Raw genomic sequence first — 13771 nt, 5'->3', positions numbered from 1 at the left:
TTACCAATACAAAGCAGAATGTCATAGGACATGGCAACTATATAAACTGTGGCATCTATATACACAACAGACACGAAACAAACACCATATTTATAATAGATTTAATTAATGAAGTGTATTATAAAACTAATTTTTGCTCATTATTTTATAATTGAATTATATTTAATTAACTATACTATTATAATTATATGTACCAATATATAATGTAAGCTTATACTCGGTCGGTATATTCGGTCTTGATCCCTTAAACTATTGGCGTCCCCGTGAATTGGAGAATTAAAATGCTAATATATATTTTTTAAATAAACCTTATATTTTTTTAAATAAGCTTATTCCTTAAACCATAAACTGTTAATTTTTTAACACAATGCATTTAATAAAGAAATCGGTATTTTTTCATGAAAATGCCACTGCTTGTTATATGGAGGCCAGTTCTAAGCCGAGGGTGACAACGGGACGGCGCGGCGGCTACGACGGCGAGTGGTAGCACCTATTTTACAAATGGCCTACGATTTATGCGCCACCTTCGTGATTATTCGCCGCTCCACCATAAATTACTCGAAGTGGCGGAGAGGATTTTGTTTTCGGATTTATAAGCTGATTTCAAGATTCGTTTCTTGTTTATAGAGTCATTTGTATTACGAAAACTGTAGATATTTATCTCAATTAAAAATGTATTTTAAAATCGATTATATATTTTGATCTAACTATATAAACATACCTACTATAATAAATGATCTCATTCTGTTCTGTATGTCTGGTCTGATTGGAACAGACAGTCTATTTGAGAGTCTTGAAACCTTTATTGGAGCTCTAAAAGCAAAGAGCCCTCTAATCCTTTGTGCGTGGCGCGTATACTATATACTTCATATATTATTATTATTAGAAAAATATATTTAATGTATTAATGAAACTCTGTGTTTATATTTATTTTACTTCATCATATTAGACTTACTCATTTTCAGAGATATCACCATAATAGCCGGCACCTATATGCATTTTCATTGAAAAGGTTTTGTTGTTGTTACTCAGCACTAGATGGCGTTGCATTGCAGCAAATCAACTTTAATATCGTTCAACCGAACACCATGATAAATTTATTATTTTACAATTAAGCATGGAGAATATTTTATCCGAATATTTATGCTCGACATTACCTAGTATATATATAATATGTATGTAATGTTTCTTTGTTGGTGATGTATGCGTTCCTAAACCATTAATACAATTGAGTTTTAACTTTGTACAGATGTCAACAATTGAGTGAAGGCTTTAAATAAAGTCACACGATACCGAGATGGCCTAGTGGTAAGAATAAGTGGATCTTAAACGATGACTGTGGGTTCAAGCCAAAATACTTCTACTTTAATATCTGTTAAAATAAAAAGCTGTTTATGTATACGGTGATCAATAACCATAAGATAATTTGCCAGTGTGCCTTCCTGCGATAAATAATAAAAAGTGGTATATTAACAGTTAGCACTCATTTATACCGACGTATCCAGTAATTAATTAAAATTAAAGGCTATTAATGATAACATCAAATAGTTTATACGAAACCGTCACACAAGACCGCCCTTACAATTTATATTGCAGTGTGTTAAAAGACGTAATCGAGTAAATACGTTTATGTTAATTAACGGATGTCTGGTTCAATGATTCGATTCAATGCTTGATGTCGTGATGATTAAAAAAAATAATGTAAATTATAAAGAAATGCTTAGTGGACAGTGACGAGTCGATTAAACTTTCAAACCAATACTCAATGTATTCGAGAATAACTCCTCTTGAGATTTAGAGTTCATTCCACAATGCTCCATAATGCTGTGTGTTGGATTCCAAATTGGTGAAATTTCGTCCAACATAAAACTCAAGGTTTCCTGAGTTTGAACTAGCTGTGTTCGGTTACGATTCATGTGTTGTAACTGCTGAGCCATCTCGACTCTGTGTAAATTGTCATATTTATAAATTTTATTTGCTTAATTTATAATAAATTGAATTAAAAAAAAATCTTTTAAGGCAAGGCACTTAATCCAATACCTTAAATCAAAAACAAAGTAATTACATTAAAAAAACTTCCTAGCTTCAGGAAGAACTTATACCTAAGCCAATAATTCTTGTACCCTCCCTGAACATTATTCATTAATTTAATTAGCCAATTATTTTTGCTGTATCGCTTCCAACCCTCCACAGCTTATAACTTAATCAATTATGTATCGTTATTAATGAAAAAGTAAGTAATTTTGAAAACAATTTCATAAAAAAAAAACAAGCAACCAGACGGCCAATTGAGACACTTGATTGATGGCTGATAAGTAGTACATATACATACATGTACATGTAGCATGAAATATATTCGTTGATTACCTGACATTCCAAATACTTATGTGATGTACTTAAAGGAAAACCACACGGTTCTAATTTCGGTTGTTCGACATTTGTTGGTAAATAGATAATATCAAACTATGAAAAATAATAAAAAAAAAAAACAATCAAATCAAGAATAGCTTAAGATAGCAAAAATTTGTGCAATTAAAAAAAACATTTTTACTCTCTAAAAAAAATTATAGTTGTATGTATTTCCGAATTTTAAATGTGATTTAAATAAAATACTCTTTTAATCTCAAACTCATTTTATGTTCTATTTTTTTTTAAATATTACATCAATAATAATTCAACATCTACATAATCTATTACTATCCATCAACACTAGTTGTTTATAAGTTAAAACAATTATATGTTAAGTAAAATAAATTACCATCGTATAAATTAAATTATTCATTGCAACTTAAAAAAAAAAACAAAAAACAAACGACCCGCTGTCTAACTGATAATGAATACAATGAAATCGAAATTAATTCAGGAGATATTAATCTAGTAGATATTACAACTAAACGGCCATTACACGGCAATTAACCGTGTGGTGATGAGATGCACCCCAGTAATTGAAACTGTCAGCTGTGTAATTTTATTCTAAGTTAAATAGAATGTTACACGGATCTTAACTAATTATTAACGATTATCCGCTTAACACTCTTAGAATAATTACTTATAATATAGTTGTCTCACTCTTAGAATAATTATTTACAATATAGTTATCTCACTCTTAGAATAATTACTTATAATATAGTTGTATCGCTACGCTTTCTAATCATAATATTATGGTAGGCAAAGTTATGTTAAACGATATGAAAATTATTTTAATTATTCCTTTTTAAAATACAGCTTTATATATACTTTTCGTTTTTAAAAAGGTGATATAATATGTACACTTAATTTAAACGTATTGTATATATGTTTATTTTAAAATTCAAAATGTATTGTATATATAACATGTTATAGCCCATAAATAATTAATGATTTCAGATTGCATTCAGGTTTTTTTTTGTGTTAATTATCCTAAAATTATAAATTCTTAGTTTAATCAAATTATAAATAGCAAAAACTTACTAGTTTTCTTCGATAATGTTATACTTATTCTAATTTGAATATCATAATAACAAATCCACCTTAAAAAATGAAATTAAATAGTTTTTAAAGTTTCTCAATACGTAAATATATATATGACTTAGCCAAGCGACTGTTTAGTTAAAGCTTTATTTAACTCTTTCTGTCATTACTTATTTGACATTCGAAAGAAAAAGACACTGCATTGCTTAACAAATTACTCGCTAACGTTATAAACGTTAGTTAGGCTGTTAATTTTTACTAATACATAGTCCCTGAAATCAAATCTCTATATATTTGAATTGAAAATAAACTGGTTATTTATAAAAAACGATTTGTCATCGAAAACTTATTTGATTAAACTAAACGGCTTCTGTTTGAAATAAAAAATGACTTAAATAATGAACTCTATTAGTGAATATTTACAATGAACTAAAATTAGCAAATTTAATATTTACTAGATGAGGCTTCTGTAATATTGTAGATTATAAATTAAAGCAAGCGCATACGTATACGGGATAAAAGTTTAAGTAAAACCTTTTTACATGATAAACTATTTACTTAACTTTACTCGAACCTCCGACTATCCTGCCCAATTTATTTTCAAAAACAATTGTATAAAAATAATTTAATTTAAAACTTTAATTAATTGCTTTTAAACAAAAAACAATCATTATAAATATCATACATATAGTATTTGTAACTGCTGGCGCATTGATAGTGTAAGAATTGAGATGGGACCAAACAAACAAAAAAATTGGACCTTTTTCAATTATTAAGTCAACAGTTTTGGGTTAATTGCTTTCATATATTTTATATAAGATACTTTCTGGACATCGATCTTTATTAAATACCGTGCGATTGAATCTTCAATGATATTTAAAAAAAAATGAAACTCTTATCTGTGTAAATATACTTTAAATTGTTTTGATAAATTAATTTTAATTGTTTTATTGACTGCAAACAATTTGAAATTTAACGCTAAACGCTCATCTAGAAAAAAAAAATATAGATGGAACGTTTTTGGACGTTGGCTCCTTTTTTAAAATAAAGGATTAATAGTTGACAAGAAGACTCCGCTCACATAAATATCTCATTAGGGCAAGATTTATTGTTGAAACAGTCACGACAAAAAAAAAACTTCGAAAGCGAACGGTTTGATAATTATTTGACAACATGCGATTGTCTATTTGGAGCTCAAAGTTGGTTAATTTTCATTTTTTATTCGTCGTAATATATCATTTTGTTAATGACACCCAAATGAAGAGCTATCACGAACAATGCGGAACGGTTTCTCTGAGAATGTCGTAAAAATAAAACAAAATATCGCCATTTTGTGATTTAACTATTCGTGGGAGAATAGCTTTGTTTGGATATTAATAGTTATTTATCTTAATGTATTGAAAAATTGGTCATTTTTATCGGAGTATTTGTCGCAGACAAACGTGCGAATGATCGTTTATATCACCAATATAGATAAGCCTATATTTAAATTGTGAAAAATAATTAAACACTTATCCCTTTTATCGGAATCTGATCCAGGTTAAGGTAAACTCTATTTAAATTTCAAAAAAAACCGAGACGCCCAGTGGTAAGAACGCGTGAATCTTAACCGATGATCGTGGGCTCAAACCCGGGCAAGCACCACTGAATTTTCATGTGCTTAATTTGTGTTTATAATTCATCTCGTGCTTGAAGGCGAAGGAAAACATCGTGAGGAAACCTACATGAGTCTAATTTCACTGAAATTCTGCCACACGTGCATTCCACCAACCCGCATTGGAGCAGCGTGGTGGAATATGCTCCAAACTTTCTCCTCAAAAAGGGAGAGGAGGCCTTAGCCCAGCAGTGGGACATTCACAGGCTGTTACTGGTTCCCTATCTGGTTTCCTGGTATCCCTTTACCTATAAATTTTATTTTGGGAGTCGATTCAATTTCTTTGTCTTATACTTTTGAATATCAAATTAATGATGAGAGAAAGAGAAAAAATAGTGTTATGTATATATACCTATATACTATGCAACTTTTATAAGAAAGTTGCACTGACGAGTAATTCGTACTGGCATGATGAGCTAAATAAATTGTTATAACTAAATGAACTTTCATTTTTCTTCTATACATTAAAATATTAGAAATATAAGTATATTATTTTTTTAATTATTAAAATAAATTAAAGTAATATATATATATATCTTAATTGCTAGTTATTGTTTTGTTTAGAAGGAATAATAATAAGTACATACATAGGAAGCATTAACTATGATACTATAAGTATAAAAAGTGTACTTTGTATTGTGATTGCAATTTCATATGATAGCATCTGGCTTACGTACCTACTCGAGGTGTACCTTAATATTTTACCACCAATAATTTTCCTATTCGATTGATATAAGGTGTATATTTGACTCCGTGTCTTGAACTGCTATACAAAAGTATTTTAATCGTAAATTGCAGATTCAAAGTGGGGCAAGCACATTTGTGTTTATAATTCATTTTGTGTTTGACAGTGAAGGAAAACATCGTGAGGAAACTTGGATGGAGTCGGGAGAAAATCTGCTACATGTGAATCGCTGACTCTGATAGTACCTACAATTTATATTAGTTTCGGAGTCAGAGGTTCACCACCAGTGTTGCTAATGTAAATAAAAACCCTAAATTTCCATAATACTGCAAACAAATTGTGTACATAATTCTTTTGGGTGTAAATAAAAAAATATTATTATTATTATGTGTACCAACCCGCATTGGAGCAGCGTGGTGGAATGAGCTCGAAATGTTATACTAATCAAAGGAGTTATATAAATCAAAGGAGAGGAGACCTCTTAGATCAGCCGTGGGAGATTAACATAGGTACATAATACTCATTAATACATCATATAACATTTTATTATTTTACGTGTATATAAAATGCATCGTGCATCAAAATATCTAGCTCACATTAATTTAATCCGTAACATATACTATTACAGCTTAAGAAAATAATAAACAGTTAATAAATTGAACAAATTAAATTAAAAGAACAAGATATATACTCATAATATTAACTTAAAGTATTCGTTGATCCATATTAAAATTATATTAATTTGAACTCCATTGCCTAAGGAATAAGGCAGCTGCCTTACATGTGACGACCAATAAAAAACATATTAAAATTTCGTTTCGAGATTCAACAGATAAGGGCATACTTCGTACAGGAAAGGTGACATTCGGTGAACATTAAAGTCCAAAGCCATCGCTAAACGTTCCAATAATTTATCGACGGCTTAACCCCGCTTCATTTGCTTTAAACAAATTGTTAATTTTTTGATAACTATCATCCGGAACAGATGGTCGATTCCATGACAAATTCGATACAAGCTGTCCTGACATTTCGATCTAACGGTTTAAAGTTTATTTTTCTTTGAAGCGATGTAAAAATTTGAAGGTGTTTTTTTAGTTAAGTAGTAATTGTGGAAGGTAGGCATGGCATGTGCCGCGGTTATGGGACAGGTTGACCACATGTGGCGCAATCTGTTGGGTATTTTATCGAATTTTTGAAATTATAATTTGACGGGTTAATCGCTTCTTCAGGATTAATTTGATAACTTATGATTTCGACACTTAAACAAAATAAATAACGGATAATCGGGTGTTATGTTTGTTTGAAAGTTGTTAATACTTATATTGTTTTGATAGTTACGAGACGGGACGCTCCTTCGTAACTGAAATGCGACATTTATTCACACAAGCCATTACCGAGCGCCGCGGAAAGTGCCATTAACATAAAGGAAGAAAACAGAAACTACTTTCAAACTCAATATCACAATCTTTTGTGTAGCAAATCTACTCTCAAAGCCCTCGGTTGGCGGCCATCCGTTAACACATTGATTATACATCAAGGAAAATAAAAAGGAAATAACGCTTCGAAAAAGCCGCCCGTAACGCAACGATTTCAATCAGACAAAACGTTTTGCGTTTTTATGGTGGCACGGCATCGCGACTATCTCGCTCCGAAACAGATTATTTCTCATTTGATTTATGGCCGCTGAATCTTCCAACGATATTATGTTTTGGTCATCCGTTCGATTCCTATTTGAATGCTGAGCGCCGAATGGGGTGGTATGAGACGGGGGTGGCACTCGTACTATATTAATCTCAAATCCATTTGTTGTAATCTGCATTCGATATTGGTGGCTTAAATCTTAGAAATAAGGTCGAGTTTTCTTTTATTGCGAGAAGAGTTAGGACGCTTCAGAGATTGCCGACCGATAGAGGTGAGAGATGAAACAGTAGCATCGTATTCATTTCGCAGATGTATAGCTCCATCCTTTTCGCACGCCCTGCGGGAGATTGCGTCCCTAGTATGTATCAGATTTGGGTTTTATCGTTTTATTGCTTATTCTTTTTAGATTTTCAGCGGCGAAGGCATATCATTTTGTTTTTAATGTGAAACATAAATAACGGCGCAACGGGCCACTGACTGTAATGCTACATTTAAGGAATTACGGAAGTGCTCACTATTCGCTGCGATGTAAAATAACACGAGAGAAATTTTAAATTCAGAAACAAAGATCATTTAATTAAGTACGTCGGCGTCTTGCCAACGATCTAGTCTGTAATATAATTTCCGCGATTGAGATATATCTTCCGGCATAACCACGAAAAAGTTTAAGTCTGTAATTCCAATAAAGTTTCGACGCTTAATTTTGGCGAAACTTCTTAAGAAATTGCCGCTCAATTTCTCAAAAGTGATTTTAAAGAGCAGAGGGGTGATTTACTTGAGTAAGTATTTTGCTGCGAAATATTTTGTCGTTGGTTTGCCGCATCTGGCGTAGGTCCAGTCGCCTGATGACAGCTTATGAATATTTTTGGCAAAATTCGCCGCTTTTCCATTGAAAGGATGTTTCGTATTTAACATTTTGTTTCAAATTATACTTTTATATTTTTCACATAGCGGATACTTAGCCAAATATACATACATCATTTTAATAACCTTTTTTTCATAAATATATTAAAGCTATAATGTAATAATAAACAAATCAGATAAAAAAGATTACAAAAAAGTTTTCTTATAAATTTACATCTTCAAATAAAATATTTGCAAGACAATATATGAATGCAGACAAGATAACCTTTCAGCCTTTACGATTTTATTAAAACAATAAAAACTAGTTCTCTCTACTTGATAATAGATGTCGCTATGTAGGCATTGGTGCCGCCAAAACGTAGCTGAGCCTGTGTCGCTCGCCGCATGGGGCGCCACGATCGCCCATTGTTCCTTACCAAGCATCAGTCTAACTTCGATAACGCATAAATTCAACGGCTTCGAATCTTTTGTTTTATCTCTATAACGTATGGACACTGCGAAGTGAGTCCGTATGATACCTCGGTGGTTGTTTTGCCTTTATTAATGAAATATGTCGCTACAGAGCCGCGGTTTATTTTATTATTTTAGTTACCATTTGTTATCACGACTTTATCTGCCGTAGAAGAGGGATGCATCGAAAAATAAATTATGAAGGTATTGTTCGAGTCATTTCGAAAGGAACAATAGGAAGGAATAAGTTTAGCTTGTGGTAATAAATTTTGTATTAACAAGAGTCGACACTAAACGCGGACGGTTTCGAAATTAAATATTCCGATGCCCCGTAATGAAAACTGTAATATCGGTATTAATTCTAAAGGTGATATTAATCCTGGAATATTAGGGAACTTGCAAACATCTCCGCAATCATTTCCTTAAGTCAGTTTGAGGGGAGAAAGACTAATGAACCGATTGAAATATTCATATTTTTTTATAACATTTTTATAAAACGACATATGTAAAATATATTAAAATATCAATATTACACACCAATGGGTTTAGATATAACAATTTGGATTTTTTCTGGTGTTCGGTACGAAAAAAAAATCTTTTATGAGAGATTACTTTCTTATTTTATTTCATTTGATTATAAGATTTAATACACAATATTTATTTATATGTATTTTTATAACGTTTTTGCGTGCTTGATTATAATTATACAAAACTGGGACCTTATGTCTGAGTGTGTCAAATTAAGAAAATATTAGAAGTGTCGAAAATAGTAAGGTATATAATATGCTCAACTTAAATCTATGAACTAAAAAGCATATAGGAATATTGTGATAATGATAAAAGACACCGTTATCGTATTCCATTCATTTTCAACAAGCATTTGATTATATAAAAGTAGGAATCAGGATACAAAGTTCTATAAGCGCATATTGCATTATAAGGATTGTATTGTAAGTCAACCCCTTCCGGTCGCCGCGGTCCAGGGGACCGACTGTGCCGAATCCAAATGAACGCAATAATTGTCACTGCCCATCCCGAAAGGCCTTTGGGCGTGATTATATTTGACTTTATCTGTAAGGTTAATATGGACTGACAAATGGCGAATTTAGTCAAATTACGTAGACTCCAATTTTATTTCTTTGATCTTTTGGTGATGTATTTAATAATTACAACGTGCGATTAAAAAACCCATATATTGGATAACATACATAAGTACACCATTAAGGATTTAACTATATTCATAATTAACTGCACAATAGAATAAATTACATTGATATGAATTTCAAATCATAAAACTCGATTACCATTGGGAATGTTCAAATAAACCTTAATGAGTTATTAAAATGGCAGCGAACAATCCTTAATTAACATTCAAAATATTAAAACACGTCCACAGAATCTGTTCCCCGTCCAATACTAACGAGGGTGACATAATCGCAGAAACAAATCTCGCTACTGGTACTGCATGTAAATGATGATGATTAATTTGTTCTCCAAATGACAAGAAGGGTTAAAAGGCAAGGGGTAATCCAGGCACTTGTTCCGAGAATTTCGGGTATGCGGACCCTGTAGAATTTGCACTGTTAAATTTCCACAGCCATTTCGTACCGTTTGATTGCCTTTGTACCGAGTTTGATGGAGTAGATATTTCCGTTTGAGAGTTGTATTAATTACGATTTGGGAGAAACTCGGTGTGGAATTTTAAGGGTCTTATCTTTGATGGGTACAATAGACCGGCGTGTGTCTAATTGTAACTTATTTCGGATTGTCTATTCAAGTGTTTATTAATGTGAATTTTAATTACTTTTTTCTATCTAAATTTAATTTTTTTTTTTACAAAGCTTAAATCTAAATCTATAGTAATACAATTTTAAATGTTTTATTTAATCAAAAATAAAATATAATAATCTTTAATTTTTATTCAATACTTTTCAGTTTCCATACTTCATATCAAAGCCAGGCTATTAATTGGTGGGAATTTTTAACATGTTTAGATATTTACTATACATGCTTATATTTTGTGTATCATCAGCGATCGATTGTAAGAAAGTTTTTGCAACTTAGCTGTAAGTTTTGTGAAATTGAATAATAATAATTGACATGTCATGTTAAATACATGACATGTCAATTATTTACATGATGTTTATCATATTCATAAAATATGGCTATATTAACTTGTGATATCTATAAAACAACCCAGAGAAACCCTCAAAAAAATTTCAATAGATTGTAATACATACCCACCATCACTAAACCGAAAGCAATCCTTTAACATCTATCGTCCCAAGTCAGCAGTACACGACATTTGCAATATTCTTAAAAACATTCGGGTCGAGATGTCGCAGGAATATCAGCTCCTATAATATCTGTATGGTTAAACATACACGACACTCGTATATAACGTGTTATTTAAGGTAACACAAGGGTTACCAGTAAAGCTAAATTTATTTATTTATATAAGATTAGAAATTAATAGATCTAAGGCAGTGATCGGCAACCTTGTCATCCAAAAGAGCCAAGTATAGACAATACGTAATTTAAATTTATTCAAAGAGTCATTTTTTTAACTTAAGCTTTGCTTTAGTGGCCGCCGAAAAAGTTTAATTTTTTTTAACTGCAAATAGTAAAAGTACGATTCGGTGGTATGATAACATAATAATAAAACACATGTTTGCGAGCGCCTTACGACGCCATTGTTACTTTCTATAATTGTGCTCCTTTAATGGGCTTGCATTTTAAAAAATTTACTCGTCTCTTACAAGGCAAGATAATAAGTAATGCTCTGTGCCTGAACTAAACATTTTGTGCAAGAGTCGCAGCCGAGTCATAGAGCCACATGTAGCTCGCGAGCCGCGATTTGCCAACGACAATTTTTGGGAATTAAAAGTATACGTAACAACCTGTAAATTATTAATCGGCATTACGCAATGGTTTACGGACTATCTATTAATGTAAAAGTCGTAAGTTCGATCCTGATCCCTTAGGCTATTTGTCTTCGCAATTCATATGACATCCTTAAAAAAATTAAAAGCATTCGTACTTTTTTAAATAAATTGTATTATTTGTGCAATAAATAAATTAAAAAATTCAATTCAAATGTACTTTGATTATGTAATACAGTTGTTCAACAAATGTAATAAATTATTTAAAATTAATTTGACGAATGTTACATATAGTTTGTATGGCATTGAGAGATTCAGCTGTTGCTTCGGTTTTGTTAACTACGTGTCTGTATAAAGGGCAAACCCTTAGATGAAGGGACGACACGTCTGCGCATTAGATGAACGTTTCAAGATTATAACATTACTTAGAAACCCAATGCGATGAGCGCACGCAATTAAACCCTTATGCATACAAAATGTTAATGCGAATGTCCGTGTGGATGTTTGTTACTTAATCAGTCTTTGGACAATGATTAGAACGCGGTTATGTTTTGAATTAAGATAGAGGATACTTTTTTTTAAATTACTTTGATACATTTTTTTTTTATATGAAAGATTTTGGTTTTTTTAACTATGGCATTTAGTAAAGGTTTCGAAGTTTTATACTATATTTAAAAAAAAATACTGGTAAATTATTCTAAAGCATTAATAACATTTTATAATAACAGCCTTCAAAGTGTAACATCTAAAAAAATAGATAAGGTAATTTCACAATAACACCTGAATGCAAGATTTCTAAAAATTGTTCTTTTAACATTTAGTAACCATGTGTGGGTAACCGGCTTTACTTGTTATGAAAAAAATAAATGTCCAGTTCGTTAAAACTAGTGCACGTGCGATGAGGAGCACGAACTTATTACATTTGATAAGCATCTCTTTAATTTTACGTGTAAACCTTTGTTAAGTCGCTCTCCACAACCACTTTAATATTAGCGGCACGCTCGCTACTGGTGACATTTTTTGTTCCAACCTACGTTTAATTGTTACGAGTCCGCTATCGTGAACATAATCTATGACTTCATGGGAACTCGCGTTCCGCCATTCGCCTTGTCGGCAATTTGGCCGAAAAGCGACAATTCGTGTTTTCTTAGTAATGAACGAGATAATAGCGTTGTTGTGTGGCGGGGGCCGTTTTCGAGTTATGACCCTTTTTAATGTTGTTATTGTCGTTAGTTAATCTCCACTTTTTATATTATACTTTAACTCTATACTCAATTTGTTGTATGTGTTACGTTTATATAGCACATAATTTTCTGTCAGATCAGCAGTTCTATTCTGCAGGATCTTACTTGTGGAATGTTGAAACTGACATACGGTGATTTAAAAGAGTACTTTTAAAGCATGTTTCTTTTAGAAGTTATAATTATTAACGTCAGTTTTTTCATAATCGTGTTCAGAAGTGGGCGTCGAGTTTCTTCTTAGATAATAGCTCTATTTGAAATTAAGGAACTAAGTTATTCTGGAATATATTACTAGAGTATTAAATATTTTATTTTGTACATTAAATAACAAAAGAAAAGTAAAAAACTTAGATTAAAAACATACTTATAAAATATTATAGTAGTTATGTAATTGTATAAAAATATATCTACAACATGATATAAATGTATCGGAGTCATAAAAGATCAATATGTAACTAACACGAAAAGATACAGATGCAAGTCTGTAAAGAAAGTAAATAAGTAAATTAAAAAGATATATATGAATATCGTTTTTTTATAAATACATATTATAAAAATTAACATATACATGAAGTGACATTACATATACTAGCATAGCTAACCGTTCGCTTGTACAGTAATGAATCGCACCAGCCATATTCATATTCATTAGGACGAAGGGCTCGCTTGATTGCACAAAGAGCGCACTAATTTACCCTCGACTCTACGTTTGTAACTCGTCCGTGTCTAATATTCACATGTTCATGTAATAAGTACTAACTTGTGAGCTATTGTGAACTTTGTATTGCAAATCTTGTTAATACTAACCCTTGGTATGACGGTTGATTAATGACAGAGGGAAAATATATGTTGATATTTGATAATTAAGATGAATTGATTGATTAACGATTAACTTAACAGAGGA

This window comes from Nymphalis io, chromosome 16 (assembly GCF_905147045.1).
Source record: "Nymphalis io chromosome 16, ilAglIoxx1.1, whole genome shotgun sequence".
Taxonomy (NCBI): Eukaryota; Metazoa; Arthropoda; class Insecta; order Lepidoptera; family Nymphalidae; genus Nymphalis; species Nymphalis io.
This window is presented reverse-complemented; position numbering follows the sequence as displayed.